The 20,151-nt window shown below is 37.9% G+C and overlaps 1 long non-coding RNA gene across 1 annotated transcript in view; it reads right to left on the bottom strand.

The window, feature by feature from the left end:
- Positions 1 to 845: 845 nt before the first annotated feature.
- Positions 846 to 20,151, bottom strand: part of LOC309874252 — a 54,535-nt gene continuing 35,229 nt past the window's right edge. The window contains exons 2-3 of the long non-coding RNA XR_014316805.1: positions 16,636 to 16,763; positions 846 to 1,359 (exon numbers count right to left, since the gene is read on the bottom strand). This is a non-coding gene — a long non-coding RNA (uncharacterized lncRNA). The remainder of the gene's footprint in view (positions 1,360 to 16,635; positions 16,764 to 20,151) is intronic.

Here is a 20,151-nt window from a genome sequence, read left to right as displayed (position 1 = left end):
GTTTCAAAATCATAACAGAACAACTGAGGCTTCTCTCTTTCAGAGGATTGCTGACCTCTTTGTTGGCCCGATACCTTGAGCTTCCTGCTTCTTTCTTATCTTCTGTTTAGTTTAGGAAGCAGAGGAAATAGGGAGCTATTTGTTTTGAAATAAGGGCCCGGAGTGTAGCCGCAAGTTAAGACCTGAGGCATCATATGAATGTACATGCTAGATCCTTCAATGTTTGAGAGAATCTTTGCCTAAGATCTGTTCACAAAAACTTAAGGAAGGTTGAGGAGCTGAGGAAATGTGGTAGATTATGCATGTTACAGAAAGGTGCTCATGGGGATCCCTTCATTCATCAGCAAAACCATCTTACTTGCATTAAGGTAATTCTTCTGCAAATAAAGCCAATCATGGCACAACTAAAGTTTACTTCCTTCAACTCCCAGTATATTCATGTCCAGCCTACTTCAACTCCTGATTTGATCCTGAAGTGGTTTTAGGGACAATCTGCAGCAAGAGGGGACAAGACAGCTGCAGGTAAGCAGCTTCTCCCTGTCACAAATACCACTCACAGTCACATATTATGGCCCCATAGCACATTATCCAACTGTTAGTGCAATACAATGGATCTGTGATATATGAAGGTGAAATTACATGTTTTTCATGGACTCCTATCATTCTAATAATATTTGAAAGTGTTTTTTGTTGTTTGTTTTTTTTTTTTTTATACCTGTCCCAAGTCACTCAACCACCTTCACACTCAACAAGGAAAACAATAACAAAAAAAAGAAACATCAAGCAAAAGTACCATTAGATACTTCTCATGCTGGAGCAGGGCACTGTGTGAGTCCCCTTGCACTACTCAATGGAGATGAGTTAGAAAAGTGGATAATGAAGGAATGAAGCTTAGCATCAGTAGAAAGGAGAGGGAGGTGGAAGAGCTGGATGTTTCTTTGAATTCCTGAAAAAAAAGTTACTAGTGTTATTCCTTAATATGTTATTTTTTACAGCTTAGCCATGCTTTCCTGCTCCTATTTTTCCTACTTGAGAGTTTTTTTCCATTCAGTCACAAAAAAAAAAAGAATGCTTAGGAAACATCCCATTCTGAGTTATGAATGATAATAACTGAATACAGGTGAGTGGTAAATAATTCAGTTTGATCATAAAATCTCACTGGAAAAAAAAGAAAAAAAAAAAAAAAAAAAAGAAAGGAGAAAGAGATTTGGCTAGTAAGCAAGTCACAGCGCTGCAACTAAGTTACCTGATTTCTTCACAAGAAAATTCTCTTCCGTTCTGTTCTTTGGACCCCTGAACTCGTTTATTCTTGACTCCACCATTTGTCAAATCTTCCTTTCTAGCGTCTACCAGTTTTGGCTGCAGTCAGACATTGAGGAATATCAGATTTGCATATTTTCAGATCACCTGGAAACATAAATTTAGTCTACTCTGACTGTACTTGCACAATTCTATCAAATTACTCATAGCACACAAAAAAATTACTATAGTTTGATACTGTGGCGGGACTGCAATATCTTCTACTCATCTTCATTCACACCTCTCACAACCCACCACAGACACTCGATGCAAATACTCCAGGGAGCCAGCCAGCATCTAACACGCCTTGACTGGCAGTAAGTATCATTATGCTTTGAGGGGAAGTGACTGAAATCGAGGAAGACAGCTTTTGTCCAGCTAGGTTTCTTGCTAACTATGGACAAAGCAAGGCCACTACTTGTAGAATTACTAGAAGAATCTTCAGAAATTTAGCAGCAACCATGGGTAGCCATTAATCTAGTGAGTAAACAAGGAAGAAGAGAGTTTTCCTACACATTCTTACACAGCTGGGTACAGCTGGAAACTGAAACTTCAAGTCAATGAGATGACAAAAGGATTGTGGAAGGGAACGAACAACAACAACAAAACATCTTTCAGTGAAGTATGGAAAACCCAATCAAGCAGATCGCTAGAGCTAGAAAGCCAGGAAACAGAAAATCTGACAGATCACAAGTTAAAATTACCACCAAAAAAAAAAAAAATTGGAACAAATTTGAAGTGACAAATTAAACATATGTTACATCTGAATATGCATACTATTACTGAGGTTTTTTATTACTATTATTATTATTATTTTGCATTCAGTCCTATGCTCCCTAGAACTAAATTTATTATTTTATTGTCACAATTGGCCACAATCTGTTTTTTTTTTGTTGCTAAAAATAAAACAAACAAACAAACAAACAAAACACACTCTTTAAACCTCTGCCATTTCTATCACACTCTTTTAAAAACAAAACCAGAAAAATAAAACCATACACCTGTGACCTGCTCCTATTCAGTCAGGCTCTGTTTCAGACAATATTTTTCTACTACAAAAATCTCTAACACATGTTCATATCATTTACCTTAACATCCTTGTCTGGCAGGAGATTTCATCCATATGCTTGAAATAATTCACCTTTAGTTCTCTGTGCATCTTACCAATTCACCACTCTTCTAGCATCTGCACTGACAGAACATCTGTGCTGCAGTAGTCCTCAGTACTGTATTGGTCTTTTAGAGTCACTGAAGAAACTTGAGAAAGAATTTTATGCTTTGGAAACTGAATGAACTGAAGGTGGGTATGAAATATATCAGGCAGTGATGACATGCCTCATTGACTGGTATTGGAAGTTCAATCCTGTTCATGGTTGAATGTAAATGACTTTTTAATTAACTTCCAAGATGGGACTTCAAACTGCCATACAGTACAATTACAGAACAGCTTCTTCTTTCCCACTTTTAGCACTTTTTGTTTGGACCTTACATACACTGGCTGATGATACGGTTTAAAAATAACCTCCGATGCTTAAAATTGGCCCTCTCCTCTTCTATTGCAAGTGCCAGCATTATATCAAGAGGTTATTAAATAATTCCATATATCCCTGGAGATATATTTGCAACAAAATTTATATGCCACTTCTCCTGTTGACTTCTTTATGAATTTTACACTCTGATTGCACATGCTTATAAAGCGCTGACTGCATATATTTGCAGTTACTTAACAGATCTGAGGAGCAGAGGAAGACCTGTTACAATACATTCTCCCTCCTCAAAAATCAGACAACGCAATTTTGCTTCTGCTTTTTAAACTCTTTTCACCTTCCAGCTGATTACATTGTAACTTCTATTAAGCTACATGAAAACAAAACAAAATAAAAAACCCTTCCCTTGTTTACTTCAGCTTCTTTAGACTTTGCTCTTTACAGATGTACTTTGAGAACTTAGGTGAAAGTCCTGTCTGCTTGCTTTAGTTCCTCTGGGGCCATAATTATGTTGTGAAATATTTTCTATCTAGCCTGCATGCCAGCTTGCAAAATTTAGAGCAGTTGAGCTACTGTTTAATTAAACTCTGTTTTCCAAAATATGGTTCCTAATGAAAATACTGACAGACACTTAAATATAGTGACATTAGCCAATAAAATGCTCAAGTGTACTCCTTTTAAAATATTTGATTAAATATGACCTGCTGTTTGCTAATTCATGGTTACTGGAAAATCTAATTATGTCAAATAATGATTATGTTAAATTCCAAGTTTTACTTGCATATGGCAGTTAGCACTCCCTCCACATACACTGCCCCCCACCCGCCCTGAACTGGATAGATTATTACAAAGCACCAGATGACTCAAGCACCTGGAATCCAAGTTCTGTAAGTTAGGGCTGAAAAGAACATATAAATGTTAGACACTAAAACCCATGAGAGGGATTCAAAACACATACTGGAGGGAAAAAAAAAAAAAAAAAAAAAAAAAAAACACCATTTCACAGCATTTTAGATGTCTTAATTCCTTGGAAAAACTGGAAAAAAAAAGGGATTTAAGACCTATGTAACACCTATTAGATTTAGATTCCCAAATCTCTTTTTTTCAATGATGATTTAAGAGGCCAAATTTCTGTATTCTCCATACAGATCTTTCTTATTTACTGTCACAGAACCACCTGCAAGGGAGAAAAGGAACAAAATAATAATAATAATAATAATAATAATAATAATAATAATAATAATAATAATAATAATAATAATAAAAGTTCAATACTTCCACCAGCAATATTTTTGTCACTAATCTCCTTCCTCTCTCATATGTGAGGCAGTCACTAAAACATGCCAGTGCCAAAGACAGAGGAAGCAGCAGGAGAATTGAATGGTTACTGCCACTACCATCTTGGTATCTAGGCTGGTGGTATTCTACAACTTGTAGTGCACTTGCAGCTTTCCATGTTTTGGCCAGTTTTAACCTGAATGGCATCCTTCCTTATAAAGGGAAAGGAGAGAGGAACGAAGCTTAAGAGACTCATTTTTGTCTTCTCTATTGCATCCTGACTTGGAACTGTGCCTGCTCTTCCAGTATCAGTTGGCATAAAGTAATGAGTTACTAACAGCTGGTTTGAAAATGCATGCATCAGTATTTTGGAAGAGACTAGCCTATTCCTTTTCCTTATAGTAAGCCCACCAAAAATAAGAAAAGCTTTTAAATTCAGAAAGCATGCATTATTTAAAAAAAAAAAAAAAAAAAAAAAAAAGTAACTTTTTAAGGAAAGGAAATTCCATTTGATTAGCAAAAAAAAGAACATGAAGCAACAGGATTCCCACACAACTGTCTCCCTACTCACTGTGTACATGCCTTCCCTTTCAGGCTTTCTCTACCTCGTCCTCTTGGGGTACAAGGCATTTTTCACTCTGGACCTCTCTGCTTAACTATCAACTTCATTCAACATCATCTTCTTTGGTGTCAGGATCCCAGCTCTTTGCTCAGAGTATTTTACTGTTCTCTTGCTTGATTCAGTAAAATGTCTTGGGGGAATTTCTCTCCCTGAAAAAAAATAGTTGCTTCCAAGGGAATGAACAATTCCTCCCCTGCATGTGCAGGATGCACTGGTGAGTTATGTTTTTTGTATATTGTGTCCCTAAAAAACAAATCAAAACCAAAAAAAAAAAAAAAAAAAACCAACACCAACCCTCCCAAAGAATAATCAATTTCTAATCTAAAGCTTTATTTTAATACAATACCCTAGTGCCAGTAATAAATGTAGTCACCTGCAATAGAATTTATGGGCAGCATGACTCCCCCTACTCCCCCACACACAAATACACACACCCTACACACACCATATGTTTGTCACTCAGGTCTAGGGATTGAAATGACAAATGGCCCAAAAGCAACTCATGGATAAGCCTTATTTTATTCATATTTTCAGGCGTGAATCCTTTCTCTGAAAGGTGAAAAAAAAAAAAAAAAACAACAACAAAAAAAAAAACAGGAACAAAGATAGCTAATATCTGTACTACCATGAGATATCTTTCATCTGGAGAAGCCACTTTTTCAAACATTTCTTTAAACTGTACAATATTTAAAAATAATTTTATGATCTAGTCATAATGAAAACGGAACTTCTCCTTTCTAACTAACTTCTGAATTCTGTTAAGTCTTCTTCCCCCCTGCTGAGCAGGTGCTAAAGAAATATCTCAACAGTACTAACAGATGTAGACATTTAGATTTAAATCTTTCTGATATTTCTTAATAGATTATTTTAATGGACTCAATTCCGTTCTTCAGTTACGCTTCACCCAGAGCAACTGTATACTGTAAGAGTACAGCAGAAGTAATTTTAAAACTGATTTTCCATTTAGCCTGCAAAAAATAACTTTTTTTTTTTTTTTTTTTTTTTTTTTTGATACTAATCACACAATACCGTGTTGGGGAACACAGTGTAATGGTTAGAACAGGCATAAGGCAGGCAGGAATTAGATGGTCCTGATTAAGGTCAGGAACTATAAGTGAGAAGAAAGCAAAGTGTCAAAAGCTAGCACACGGGATCAGGATGTCAAGCTAGAGTCAGGAGATGAGATCACAAGTCTGAAGCATTTATCAGACAGAAAATGACTAGAAACACTGCTCTAAATAAGCTGATTGCTCAATTACAAATATGGTCACACATGCAATCTCTGTGATAGGTGCACTTGGTGTGAAGAAACTAAGGTGTCCTGTGTGAGGCTGAGGATATGATGCTTCCGACAGTACTCCTATTCAGATTCACGTGTTGAGCTTCCAGCATAGCCACAAGAACAGCTCTGCCACCTCTGGGTCACTGTTTAGTCATCTCTAAAATTACAAAAATTACACTTCTTTTATTAGGAGCTCTACAATATGCCTAAGATAAAAAAAAAAAAAAAAAAAAAAAAAAAAACACACAAAAAGTTGAATGGGGACAATGTATTCATAGGTTGTCGTATTCCATCCTGCTAATAGTTTCATTAGGCTTTAAGGTACATATGCTTTTACCCCACTGCCAAAGAACGACAGTCTTTTAGAAGATATGCAACTGCTTAATAGTGAAGTATTATTTGTTAAATTGTACTTGATGTTGATGAAAAGGTATGCCATGTTATTTTAAGTATAAAATATGAAAAAATATATTATTTTATAAGAAGTATCATGACAGATGAGATTTTTTTCTCTGACAGAATTCCATCTTAACTACTGATAAATAAACTACTGCTCCATAATTACTGCACTTGAGACTTTGTCTCTATTTAAAACACAGGACAAATATCCTACTGACAGAAAAGGGAGCACACTTAGATGCAGCTATGTATTATTCCTCAGTACTAAAAAGGGTTTCATTTACGGTTTGGAAAATTCAGCAATCACTCCTATATATTATTTCACTTTAACATCACGCTGTTCCTTGCAAGAACAATTTAACCATGTATGACTTTAAAGGTTGCATGATTGTTCATATTTATTGCATCATAGCATTGGCAAATATATCTAGTTTAAAAAAGTGAAACACCAAATACAGGCAACCTGTTATTTTTCAAAGTTCAGTTTCCAGAGAAAACAGAACTTGGGGGATTGTGCCCTGTCTTCATCTATCACAGATGACAGCTACTTTTGAACCTGTTGGTGAATCCAGACAAGATTTGACAGACTACGAATCTCAGAACACGAAGTTCCTACACTGTTTATGGAAACTGGCAGCAGAGTGAAAAGGAGACGCCTAAATTAACTTTGCAGGCTGGAGAGGAGAAGGCAAGTAGACTCCAGTGCATAAGCCCGGTCACTTTGGAAAGTCATCCTGTGAATTGGCTGCCAGCTGGCCAGTCAGCACAGGGGCACCGCCAAACAAGCCATAGCACATGGCAACTCTTGCCCAGTGAAACATATAGGGCATGTAAGAAGGAAGATGAAAATAGCAAAAGGATGGCTTTTTGAAAAGAAAAAAAAAAAAAAAAGAAAAAGACATTTTAGTTTGACTGCTTCTGGAACTGTTGTCCCCTGACCCCCTGCCAGTTTCTCCTTCCCTGATCCTTAGGAGTCAAAGTTCTGACTACCAAATTAATGTCTTTTGTCATCATTGCTGTGTGTTGTTTTTATACATTTATACGTAGTATAAGCTGCAGATCATGGGAACAAAGAAAGATTTCTGTTTGATTCTTGTCACTGCTCTCAGATGCATTTCTAACTTTTCACACTGCAGAGCCATTGACCAAAACCACATTATTTGTACATGTATAATCACATAACAGAGCAGAACCAGCGTGAACAAGACAGCAGACATAACCTTTGAGAGCAATGATGCCATAGGAAGGGAATTAATATGATTTTATTATAGTGTACCCTTCCAATAGAATATTTGACTTGAAATTCTTAACGAAGCTCTAATAGCTTTCTGTTTTTAGACTAATAGCTGTGCACTTACAGCCACCCAAAAATAATTAATGCTTTCTGTATTGAAGAAGTGTCTAGAGGAGATATAGATTCATGCTTACTATGCCTGTGATAGAGAGATGATTCTCTCAGAGAAGAGATCATAACGTAAGAATAAATGAGAGACAGGGTTCAACAAGGAATAGTTAATGGGAGTAATGGGCTTGGCACTTTGTGTGGTATAGTCCAACACTCCATCTGTAATTTTGAAGTCAATTTGAAATAGTTTATTTTGTAAGAGTCTCAGACATGCAGCAGAAACAGCACTGGTACCATGAAGAAATACATTTCAAGAACAGCAGAAACTACTGGAGGTAATTGTTGCTTAATTGCTGAACACCCCTGATAGATGTCCTGATGAGTAGTAAGAACCAGTGTCTTGCAGGATTTCTGCCAGTGGGACATTAACTGAGTCTCTCTTTGCTTTAGATGCTTATTGTCAAATTATCTGTGAAAATGACATCTTTGTAACTTGCAGCTTTCTTCTAAATTTGCTTGAAATCAGTTAATGGGTTCAAATGGTTCATCCGGAATGAAAAACTAGGGATGTGAATGACAGAATTATTACACACACCTCATACTTTTAAGAAATCACACTGAAGAACCTTAATATTGATATTTGAAGGTAATAAATTAAGATACACCTCCTCACTAAACGAAGATATACCTTACTATGTCCTCTACGTAACACCAATTCACAAGATGATCTCCCAAAAAACACCCAGCATCCATTATTTTTTGTAATAACTGAACATGCCCTTTGATTCAGTTCCGCAACAAGTTATATATGTGTTCTCTTTTTAATTTTATCCAATAAATGTTCAACAAAAACTCAACCAGGAGGAAAATAATCACAGTGGTTTCTTTTGGCCTTAAAAATAAGTTACAGTGACACACCCTGACCCTCTCCTTTGAATCAGAGCATTTCTTCTTACTAAGTGGATCTGTCTCTAGAAGAGGGACTCTCAGGAAGTACAAATTTCTCATAATCTGCTGCAAAGGGGGTCAATTCAGTAACATACTGATTAACTGAGTATAGCCTTAAGGGATTTGCTCAGTAAGAATGGACTTAAATGCACAATTATATTTAAGCACACACTCATATGCTTCAGTGACTTCAGATTTGAATGGAAAGCCATAAGAGAGTGAGGTTAGAAAAAGACTACTTGCAAAACTGAAAGATCAACCCACCTTAATACTGACATTATTAGCCCTCAAATATTGTTTGTATAGTACTGACCTAATCATGTTATACATATATATATTCTCTCTATATATACATGCATACACATGCACTATCATCATATAGTCATAAATAGAAGAGACACCAGAGGCTTTGAAATGTAAGAATAGAAAAGGTACTTGCTTCAAGTCCTACAGATACACCAAAATAGATATGTGGGATACCATTATGAAACAAAGTGATCAAGCTACAGTCTGAAAATGTCATACACAACAAAAATAAATCTGCTCTGCAATTAACTATATTTAGATGAATTATGTAAAATCATAAGCAAAATGCTAAGTAGTCCTTTATAGTATCTTGAGCTGAGATTATTTATATCTCATTAAGAATTTTATGGTAAATGTGTGTGTGTGGGGGGGGTTGTTATTGTGTTTGTTGTTTTTTTTTTTTCTCTTCCTTAATCATCCTGATGAAGTGAAGTACTGTGAAGGTCTTACAGGACAAGGCCATAGAAGTCAAGCATATACATTCAGCATAACATATCTGCATACAGTTTCATATTTTCAGTCTCTTCGCTAAAACATCACACTGCCAAAGGTTTGTAATCGTAAATGGGATTTCAGAGTCCATCTCTTCTGTGCCTACTCAGCTGCCCCTAGCATGAAATACTCAGTCAGGTAAAAACCAATGAATCACACACTTACCAGTAGAGAGATGAGTACTGTTACAAATAACAGTTTATACTTTACATGGTGGCAAAAAAGTCTCTACTGATTGGATTTGTTGAGATTATCAAATCCTTCAACAGCATTTACTTAGCATTCATTACTTTCTTCATAGGAGGTACTGACTGTGGCAGGAAGCATTGAATTCATTGTCTAAATAGCTGTATTTTCTCAACAAACCCACTCTCCACTCAAAAAAAAGCAACAGTAGAACAGCCTTATGTCTCCCCCATCTTTAGACTATTCAGGTGACTCTTTGTGAACTGTGTTGACCTTGATGTCAGCGACTGCAAAGTATCCTGACACGTGCAAGTCCAGTCATCATGTTGCCACTGGACAGAAACACCTTTTGATCACTGTTGGTCTTCTGTGAACCAGGAATAAAGGCAGAAGTTGAAGGGTCACGTGGAGCCTTGTCAGTGCTTGGAGCCGCACTCTTTCTTAGAGGTGAACGTTAAGCCTTTTATTAGTGACATGCCTTTCTTCTTCTCGGTTTACTTACAAAATAAATAATCAGACATGACACAAGCACCACAGCTGCAATCGGAGGATTTTGTGGAGGAGATACACGAACTGATGAAGTCCTTCTAGCAAATACAACACAGCTGAGTTCTGGCATAGCTCCCTAACTTTCCTACACTGCAAACAAAATCTGGTACTGAGGTCTTGCAACACTGAGTCAAACAGTTCCTTGTGGCTGTGCAACATTTAAAATTATTTTGATAGCACATGTTAGGACTTAAGTCATTTCCTATTTCTTCTTTGGTAACACATTTATAACTTAATAGGAAAGAGTTGGACATATGGCATATAAATGCATCTATTTTACATACGTGAGAGAAGTTTAAAAACACCACCATGTTGAAAACTGAAGTAGGAATTTAACATTTAGGTTTATCTAACATAGGGAAATATGCCTTATAAATTAACGTTTTGGGTGTAAAAAGCTAGTGAATAATTTTGGAAAAGAATTCTGTGACTAAATGCATTATTGGAAAACAAGGAGTAAAGCCAGGTTTTAGGATTCTTGAATGTTTACTGTCTACTTGTTTTTACTGCCCACTTGAGGGTGAAAACCCAGGGAATATTTTTGCAAACTTCCTCTTTTCAAGTAAGTTGCTCACACTTTGAGTAATCCCTGGTTAAGCTAAGTACCAAGCAAAGAGCTTTGGCCAAACCCAGGCCTCTTCAGGTGTTTCACTGACTGCAAGATTTCCTAAACTTCTTGATCATCTTCATGGCCTTGAGGGGTGGTATTAATTTCACGAAATGTTAATACCAATGTTGTACGCAACCACATCTGAGCTTCCTTTCCTTGACAGTGGAACGCAATAAACATTTTTAGGGCTTAATTTGTTTAATTTCCTGCTTTTGGATGACAAGAATCACGTCCTAAACTTCACTGATAGCAATCCTAGTAACTACAAAGAAACTTTACAGTAACTAGCTCATACTGTAGAGATCTACCATACAGAAATTACAATAGCCAAATAAATTGCATTCTAGACATTTGAAAGGATGGTAAATTTATGCTGAAGACAGAGCAGAAAGAAGCAGGGGTAGCAATTTTCTTCTATTTTCCATCAATTCCCTTTGGCTTTTTAGGTACCTGCTCTCAGCAAAACATTCTGGATTCCAGATGAGTGCTCGGGCCTCATCTGCAGATGGGAGATGGAAACACAGATCCAGTGAAAGAAAAGAGCTCAGACAGAATTGGACTCAGATGCCAAAAGTTTGCTGTTAGAAAACATTTTCCAGCCTGTATGTTCTTTGGACTGTTTTCAGATTCCATCAGCTCTCCTCACTGACAAACTACAGAGAGAAACAGTGACATGTCTGATTTTGCTAAAACTAAGCAGAGTGCTGTTTTTCCTAAATTTATAAGCTTAATTTAGATATTTGTATCTAGGTTTTTGAGTTGGAATTGGATTTTCTGTCACTAAATTAAACCACCTAATCCTTTTACTAGAAGGGTATTGTTACCATTGTCTTGCCAAAGAGGGAAACAGATTGTCTAGAAAATATTATGAAAGCTGCTTTTTACATCCCGCTGGAAGTCTACACAAATTCTGGTTATTAAGCAAATATATAACTAGTAACTTTATCAAGGAATGAATTGTACACTTACTGAAAAATTAATTAAAATGTTCTATGATGGGACAACCAGTATTTCTGCTCCCATTTCTTGCCTCCCACGATCATTGTTATACACTAACAGTTCATAGGCTTCACAATTTTGTTCAACCCAGTTTCTTTTCAGAAGTATTAAACTGGGTGTTTATGACAAAATATGTTTTTGCCCTAGCTTAAGTTTTTATAAAAGAATTGTGTAAGGAGAAGGCACGGAAAAAAAAAAAATCTACATTTTTCACAAATGCATAAGGACAAAGGAAAATTTCTAATAAAGCAGGCACTTCTGAGCATATGTCCTGGTTTCAGTTAGGACAGAGTTAATTTTCCTCCTAGTAGCTGGTAGGGTGCTGTTTTGGATTAGGATGAGAAGAGTGCTGATAACACCCCAATGTTTTAATTGTTGCAGAGCAGTGCTTACACCAAGCCAAGGAAGTTTCAGCTTCTCACTCTGTCCTGCCAGTGGGCAGGCTGGGGATGCAGCAAGAGCTGGGAGGGGACAGACCCGGGACAGGTGACCCAAACTGGCCAAAGGGGTATTCCATACCATTTGGTGTCATGCAGAACAATATATAGGGGTGGCTAGCTGGGGGAGGGGGCCGGACTGCTCGGGGTTAGGCTGGGCGTTGGTCAGCTGGTGGTGAGCAATTGCATTGTGCATCACTTGTTAGTACACATTGTTAGTAGTAGTACTATTATCATCATTGTATTATTATTATTATTTTCCTGTCTTAATAAAATGTCTTTATCTCAACTCACGGGCTTCACTTTCCTGTTTCTCTCTGCCATCCCAGAGAGGGAGGGGGGACGGTGAGCGAACAGCTGTGTGGTGTTTAACTGCAGGCCAGGTTAAACTACAACAGTCCTTCTTTGGGTCAGCTGTCCTGGGTCTGTCCCCTCCCAGCTCTTGCTGCACCCCCAGCCTGCCTACTGGCAGGACAGAGTGAGAAGCTGAAACATCCTTGGCTTGGTATAAGTACTGCTCTGCAACAATTGAAACTTCAGCATGTTATCAGTACTCTTCTCATCCTAAGCCAAAACATAGCACCCTACAAGCTATTAGGACGAAAATTAACTTTGTCCTAACTGAAACCAGGGCAGCTTAAAAAAAATAAATACATAAATAAATAAATAATAATAAAAAAGTCAGCTTGCTAAACATGTAGAACAGTATTTATCTGGACTCCAGTAAACCCTATGTTACGTTTTTGCAATGAATGGGACAGACCAGGCACATCAAGCCACATGTCCCACATCCTAGTTAAGTTGCCAGTTACTTTAAGTTATGGAGTGACACCGAGCCTTTTCTATTGCTGTTGTTCTACTTTCCTGAAATGAGGGCTGGCATACACTGAATCCAAAGGATTTTGTATCAAATCAGTACCCCACTGAAAGCCTGGAAGAACTACGCATTGCAGGTACAACAGCAAACATATTGAGTAGTGCAGTTATCTCAGCTGGGAGTGGGAGGCGAGTGCTATTGGACTCTGAATCCAGCACTGATCTGCACATGCTGTAGCATCCAGCAATTCATGGAAGCTGTTGCCACATTAGTTAATTTGTGAAATAAAGTAGATCATTTATTTAATTGTCATTGTGGAGGCTGAGTTAAAAAAAAAAATCAAATCCTCTCTCTGTTGATGGAAAATTTACTTAAATAAGGCACTGTCAGCTCCTTAAGACATTCCACTGTATAGGATTCATGCAAGTAGAAGATACAAAACTCCAGGCATTTGCACCTGAAGCATTACTACCACTTAATTATTCTATTGTACAGCAAGGTCTGTCCTAACACACTGCTGGAGATGCCAGCCCTTAAACCCATTGATTATTTAAAATAATCCTCCCACTAATTTGCACTTCGACTTTTTGGTACTAGCTGTTCATTTACTACAGAAATCCCTTGATACAGCTCTTGTTTCTGAGTGTCTCTGACTTAGACATCTTTAAATACTGAGATTCAGTCCTCTCATAAAGGAACTTTCACACAGTACTACTGAACTACCACTAGTAAAGAAATTAAATATGCTGATGTGATTTAAAAATAGAAGCTTCACCAACTGTGATTGGAAGTTATGTTTCCAAATTCTCATCCACTGCAGTCTGTGCTTTTAAAAGCATCACTTTTACAATAACTACACCCAGATTACCGAAGACTGGCTGCACTCTGGCTCCTCTCAAAAACCTCCAAACTGAACAGACAACAGAGAGAGAAGCTTTCATGAGTCAGTGTCCTGGTTTCAGTTAGGACCGAGTTAATTTTCCTCCTAGTAGCTGGTAGGGTGCTATGTTTTGGCTTAGGATGAGAAGAGTGCTGATAACATGCTGATGTTTTAATTGTTGCAGAGCAGTGCTTACACCAAGCCAAGAACATTTCAGCTTCTCACTCTGTCCTGGGGAAACTGGGAAGAAAGAAGAGATGATTAAGGATGTTTCTGCAGATATTACCTGTTCTGTATGGAGAAGTTAGATACAATACAGTCCTGGTGTATATGCCTGTGTCTGTGTGGAGAAAGGAGGAGAGCATTGAAAGAGAGGTAAGCTGCAAGACCTGGAAGCAGGCATACATACAATTGCTAGCTTCATTTGATTATGTACCACCTTCACTTACAACTCTACTGAACAGATATTTGTTGGCTTTCACAGCTGCAGAAAAGCAGGTCTTGATTAACTTTAAAATGTTATCCTGTTTTCATTCGAATGCTTTGAAATTAATCAGTCTTCCAAAACAACTCAAGAAGGAATCTGATGAGGGTCAGGAAATGGCTGCTCACTCTTCTTTTCATCATAGCTAAAAATAGTGTCCAGTCCTACAGAATCATCAAGATCTGCCAGAAAAAAAATACAGAAAATCTACTCCTACTGGCTGGCATTCAGTTAAAGAAACATATCTACTCAGCACTTAAGATCTTGCCAAAGATCTTTCCTCAATATTTTGAAAATCTCAATTTAATTCAAGACTTCTATTTGATTTTAAAAATGATTCAAACTAAAAGGACATCCTAAAAGGCAATCCCAAGTACAAATACACGCTGGATGGAGAGCAGCCCTGAGGAGAAGGACGTGGGGGTGTTGGTTGCTGAGAAGCTCACCACAAGCAGGCAATGAGCACTTGCAGCCCAGAAACCCAACCATACCCTGGGCTGCACCAAAAGAAGCGTGGCCAGCAGGGTGAGGGAGAGGATTCTCCCTCTCTATCTGCTCTGCTCTCGTGAGACCCCACCTGGAGCCCTGCGCTCAACTCTGGGCGTCCCAGACCTGTTGGAGCGAGTCCAGAGGAGGGCCATGAAGATGATCAAAGGGCTGGAGCACCTCTCCTATGAAGACAGGCTGAGGGAGTTGGGGTTGTTCAGCCTGGAGCAGAGAAGGCTCCGGGGATACCTTAGAGCAGTCTTCCAGTACCTAAAGGGGGCCTACAGGAAAGCCCCCACCCCCAGGCAGGGGGGCTGGAATTAGATGATCTTTAAGGTCAAACCCAAACCAAACCACTCTACAATTGAACCTCATTTGGTGTGGTGGAAGGTGGAAGGTTTCCAATCCAAACCATTCTGTCATTCCATGATTCTATTGCATTTGCTTTATTGCACATTATTTCTCTTTCTCTCCAATCTCTTTTTGAGCATGCTGCTTCTGCGGGACACTTCCCAGATTGCTGGTGTCCTAGGGGTATACACCAACAACACCACACAAATCAAGAAAGCTTTATAAATGCTCCCAACTTTTGAGTATGTTGAATACTCAACATACTGGTTTGGTTCAGACTCAAACCACTGAAAACACTTAATTGCCATGCAAGCTGCTTGCCTTCTCTCAAGAATCAATACTCCTTGAGCTGACTTCCTTCTTACTCAAGTGTTGTGGTAATATTTTCAGAGTACACGCAGCACTAGATGATATACTGTAACAAGATTTTAACACTGGTGCATAAGAACAGATAAAGTGCTGATGGCATTGTTCATTTTCAGATACTGCCAGCACTGTAACAACATTCTCAAGTTAAAAGGTTTGTGAAGTGTGAGACACTGTAACTGCATTCAGCCTAGTCTTCCCCACAGACATCAGCATTCACACTGTTAATCTGAAACTTGCTGAACACTGCCACTGGCATTGCCTCAACTCTCCAGTTAGGCAAGGTGTACTCTTCATTTTAAGAGTGTGGGACACCTCAGATACCCACTGATTTCACTGGCAGGGAAAAATAAGAAGTCATTAGCGTTATCCTCTCAAGGTGCTTTGCTACTTCTCACACTGTATCACTTTCCAAAACCTTGAGCTGGCCATTAGAACATTCTGAAAAACAACTCCCCAAAGATTAGCTGTAATTTTAACTAAGCAAGGAATTTATCTGCCTCTGTAGCTCTTCCTTCTCAGCAAACTTGCACAGTAATCAGCCAGAAATTTAGCATTTTTTAAAAAAACAAAGTACAAACAGACAATCTGTGCTTGAATCGTCTAAAAAAAAAAAAAAAGTCACTTTCACTTACCCTTTTCTCCTACAAAGTAAAGGTTTCAGACAGATAAAAAAAGGAGAGTGCAACTCCTTTCAAAATGAGTTTGGGCATACTAATCACCTCGCAAGCCTGCCTCACCCACCGCAAATCAACCCATAGCGATTAAAATTCAATTAGAAAGAGAATATATTGGAGGGAGCAGTACAGCAGCTTCTTCAAACAATAGTTTCCACTGTAGGTTATAACTTCTGCTATGCCTATGAAGTCTGAAGGTTATGGAAGACTATTTTCCTAAGTGGCTATTTGCTGTGAGGTTTGCCAAAGTGAAGTTAGAAGCCAGTAAAACAGTAATAGGCAGGCTTTTCAAGTGGCATTGTTTCTAAGTAATACAATATTTTGTGTGTACCTACTTTTTTTTAGGTCCGACATAGCTCCTTCTCCTCCATCATTTTTCTATGTACTATAAGTGGGCTCAGGAATTCCTATTTCTTCTCTGAGCAGAGCACCAGGGAGCAGAAAGCAGATGAAGTCAAGGGAACTGGCAAGGAAGAAAATTCATGTTATCTGTTTAACCCATATAGATTCAGCAGATCCTGACTATATTTGTTCTGAAGTACAAGCCAGATAATGGATTTTTCTTCTGGATTTCAGCCTGCACTCAATGGTTTGAATCCACTCACTCCTATACTGGGTAGGGTTTGGTAACATAATATGCTTTACAGATTTCCAGAGTAAACTACGCTCCTAGATACTAGCAGTGCTATTTCAGGTAGAAGCTAGATATGTAGTTCTCTTAGCAATCTCAGGTTGGCCCTTGAGATGCATACACAAAATAGCATTGTGATTTCAGTCCCCAGTTTTCTGAAGGGTAGTCCATCACGTAGGCTACAGGTCAGGTAGAACAGTTTGCATGGACTTTCATAAAATAAATTCTTACCTCTGAAACCAGAAATTGTTATGGTTTTGGCTGCGGAATTTTTTGGAAGTGGGAGGTGCTATAATAAGGGGGTGCTTTTTTATTATAATTTTAAAGTGTTTTCTCTTTTACAGTCTGTTGCCACCTTGTTAAGAATAGCAGGTCTTCAACAGCATGTCCTTAGAAAAGAAGTAAAACCAAAACCAAAAAGAAATAAACAAAAATATCCAATTTCTAAGCAGTTGAAGTGATCCAGACATCTAAGATTAAAACAAACAAAAAATCTTTTTCCTAGCAAATTTAACAATTTCTCGAACAGAACTGATGCCATTTCTCGGACTACTGTAGTCACATTTCACAGAATGATGAAATCTCAGAATGGCTTAAGTTAGCAGGGACCTCTGGTGGCCATCTGGTCTAACCCACCCTGCTCAAGCAGGGTCACCCACAGCCAGTTGCCTAAGACCATGCCCATTTGGGTTTTGAATGCATTCAGGGATGGAGACTCCACAACCTCTCTGGTATCCTGTGCTCTGTTACCTGTACATAGAAAAATTTTCCTGATGTTCAGACGGCACCTCCTGTGTGCCAGTGTGTACCCACTGCCTCTTGCCCAGTCATTGGGCACCACTGAGAAGAGCCTGGCCCTGCCTTCTTTGTATCCTCCCTTCAGGTATTTGTGGGCATTCATGCAATGCCCCAAGCTTCCTCTGCTCCAGGCTGAGCAGTCCCAGATCTTCTTGCCTCATGAGTTCAGACTTCCAGGTGACTCCAGTGGTTAGGTGGAAGAACTGAGGCCCTCTCAAAGTCCAATAAAAATAATAATACCAATACAAAAATTAAGACAACTATTATAAAAAAATAAAGCTAATAACAGTTGTGGGATTCTTAATGTTTCACAGTCAACTTGGTGACAGTTTAGGTCTTTCTGAGAGCACAGCTGCTGGGGCTGTCTTTGAAAAATAAATAAAAGTAATAAAAACACCAACCCAAACCTTCTCATAACAGATGGAGAGCTGCAGAACTGAAACCTGTAGACATTTGGAAAAAAATATTTCACGTGTTTCAGAATACATCAGGGTCCTAAATTATGCTGGGCTTTTGTATTTAGAGAGAAAAATAAGTGTGTTGGAACTAATAATAAGCAGACCAAAAATCACATTTGGATTAGGTAAGTTCCTTGCCAAGATACAGAACAGCATATTTTCTAAATTTTATTTTGCTTTTCCCCTTGGTCCCCAGAGAGGCAGCTGTTGTTTTAAGAGGAAAAAGAGACTTGCAGAATGCTCTGATATTCAGAGAAGCAAAGGAGTCTTCTGAAGGCTATGAGGAAGTTCTCCTTCCAGAGAATCTCTGGATTTATTTTTTTTTCTCAGGAAAAGATGAATGCAAAGAATATTTGGGGGGGCAGAGTAACACAATTTTAAAATCACTTGTTAGTAAATTCTGTGACAGTAATACAGATTAGACAGAGAGAGAGAGAGAGAGAGAGAAGAAAAATAAAGCCACACATTTCCTACTGATTAAAAGACAACTTTTTTTTTTTTCTTTTTACTTTGTGGCACATACACACACACAGATATCAGAGTTTCAGTATTTATTGCTCTCAGGCACTTTCAAAATGTAAACAAAATTACAAATTCTATACAGACTTCAGACAGGTGGACTGAATATACAGGCAAAATTCCTGAGGTAACACCACTGAAATCCGTGGAGATATTCCAGGGGGTGGGGGGGGGGGAAAGCTATAATCATAACTAAGCAAGTCACTTCTAAGAATGTTTGTGGGTGAGTTGTTTCATTTCTGCAGTAAACAGAAATGAGCTCCTTGTCAATAGGCCAATTAATAGTGAAAAACTACAGAAACCATTACTACATTATATTATATATTATGGCAAACAGTTCTAGAAATGAAAAGAGCTCTGAAAGCTGATAATTAACAGACAATAACTTCACGAAGTTCTATGTTTCACAAAGAACTGTGTTTTTTTTTTGCCTTAACAGACAAACACATAGGCTTTCATAAGGGAAAATACATCAGAGTTATTTGTCCAGGTAACCAGTTATATTGGTGGAATTCATTCGACACTGTAGGCATGTACGATGCAGTAGCCATAAGGCTTAAGGAACACAGATCAATAGCCAGCAAAGTAATGTAAAGAAATACAATCCCTGTGCAGTCATCTTTTCCAGTTCTACCACTTGAAAAGGATCGTAGGATAAGCAAACCTACAACAGAGTTCAAAAACATCCCCTCCTGATCCTAAAATGCAATAAAAGAGGTATTTTAAGAGCTTCATGTTACACCAGTTGTACCTTCTGGTTATGACACTAAAACATTGCAGGACTCTACTGAAAACATCAGCAAGGATTGGCTAGCAATGGAATAACACATTTAGTATGTTGGTCATGTCTAGTGGCAAAATAATTATTAAGTATGCCTTGTGGATCACAAAGAATATTTTCAGTGACAGAACATAAGATTGTGTAGCCGGACAGTCACTTTCATCTCAGTTTCTATACAGAGAAATTATCATAATTTAAGATTATTTCCCAACATGCAGCTCCTGACATTGTTTTCAGAACTAGTATCTCCTTTTGGTTAACAATGGCAAAAGTTACAGTGATTTTTATGAAACTTCACATCAATGTCAAATCTATAAACACATTCAACATAGGAAGGCTCTCAAAGGTACTTGATACAAAGATAGTAAGTAGTAACACAGAGATTGTTATCAATAAGAAGAAAAACAAAAACATTGTATTTTTAATAAGCTACCACAAAAACTGTTATTGCTGCTCAGTTGTGCATTTCTTCACACTCAAGATTTCTAGCCTACTCTAGATTAGCACCAATTATATTAATCTTATACCACTCCCATAAAAAAAAATCTTCTACAGATAGTCAGAACATAAAAGAAAAAACAAAAAACAGAATAGGTACCTATCAATTCAAAGGAACACTGATTTACTATGTGTCTTCTTACAAACCCAGCCTTGTTTTCCTTTC

The sequence above is a fragment of the Aythya marila genome (genome assembly GCF_965140915.1).
Source record: "Aythya marila genome assembly, chromosome: 2".
NCBI lineage: Eukaryota > Metazoa > Chordata > Aves > Anseriformes > Anatidae > Aythya > Aythya marila.
Note: the sequence above shows the minus strand (reverse complement) of the source record. Positions and strands in the feature narration are given on the sequence as shown.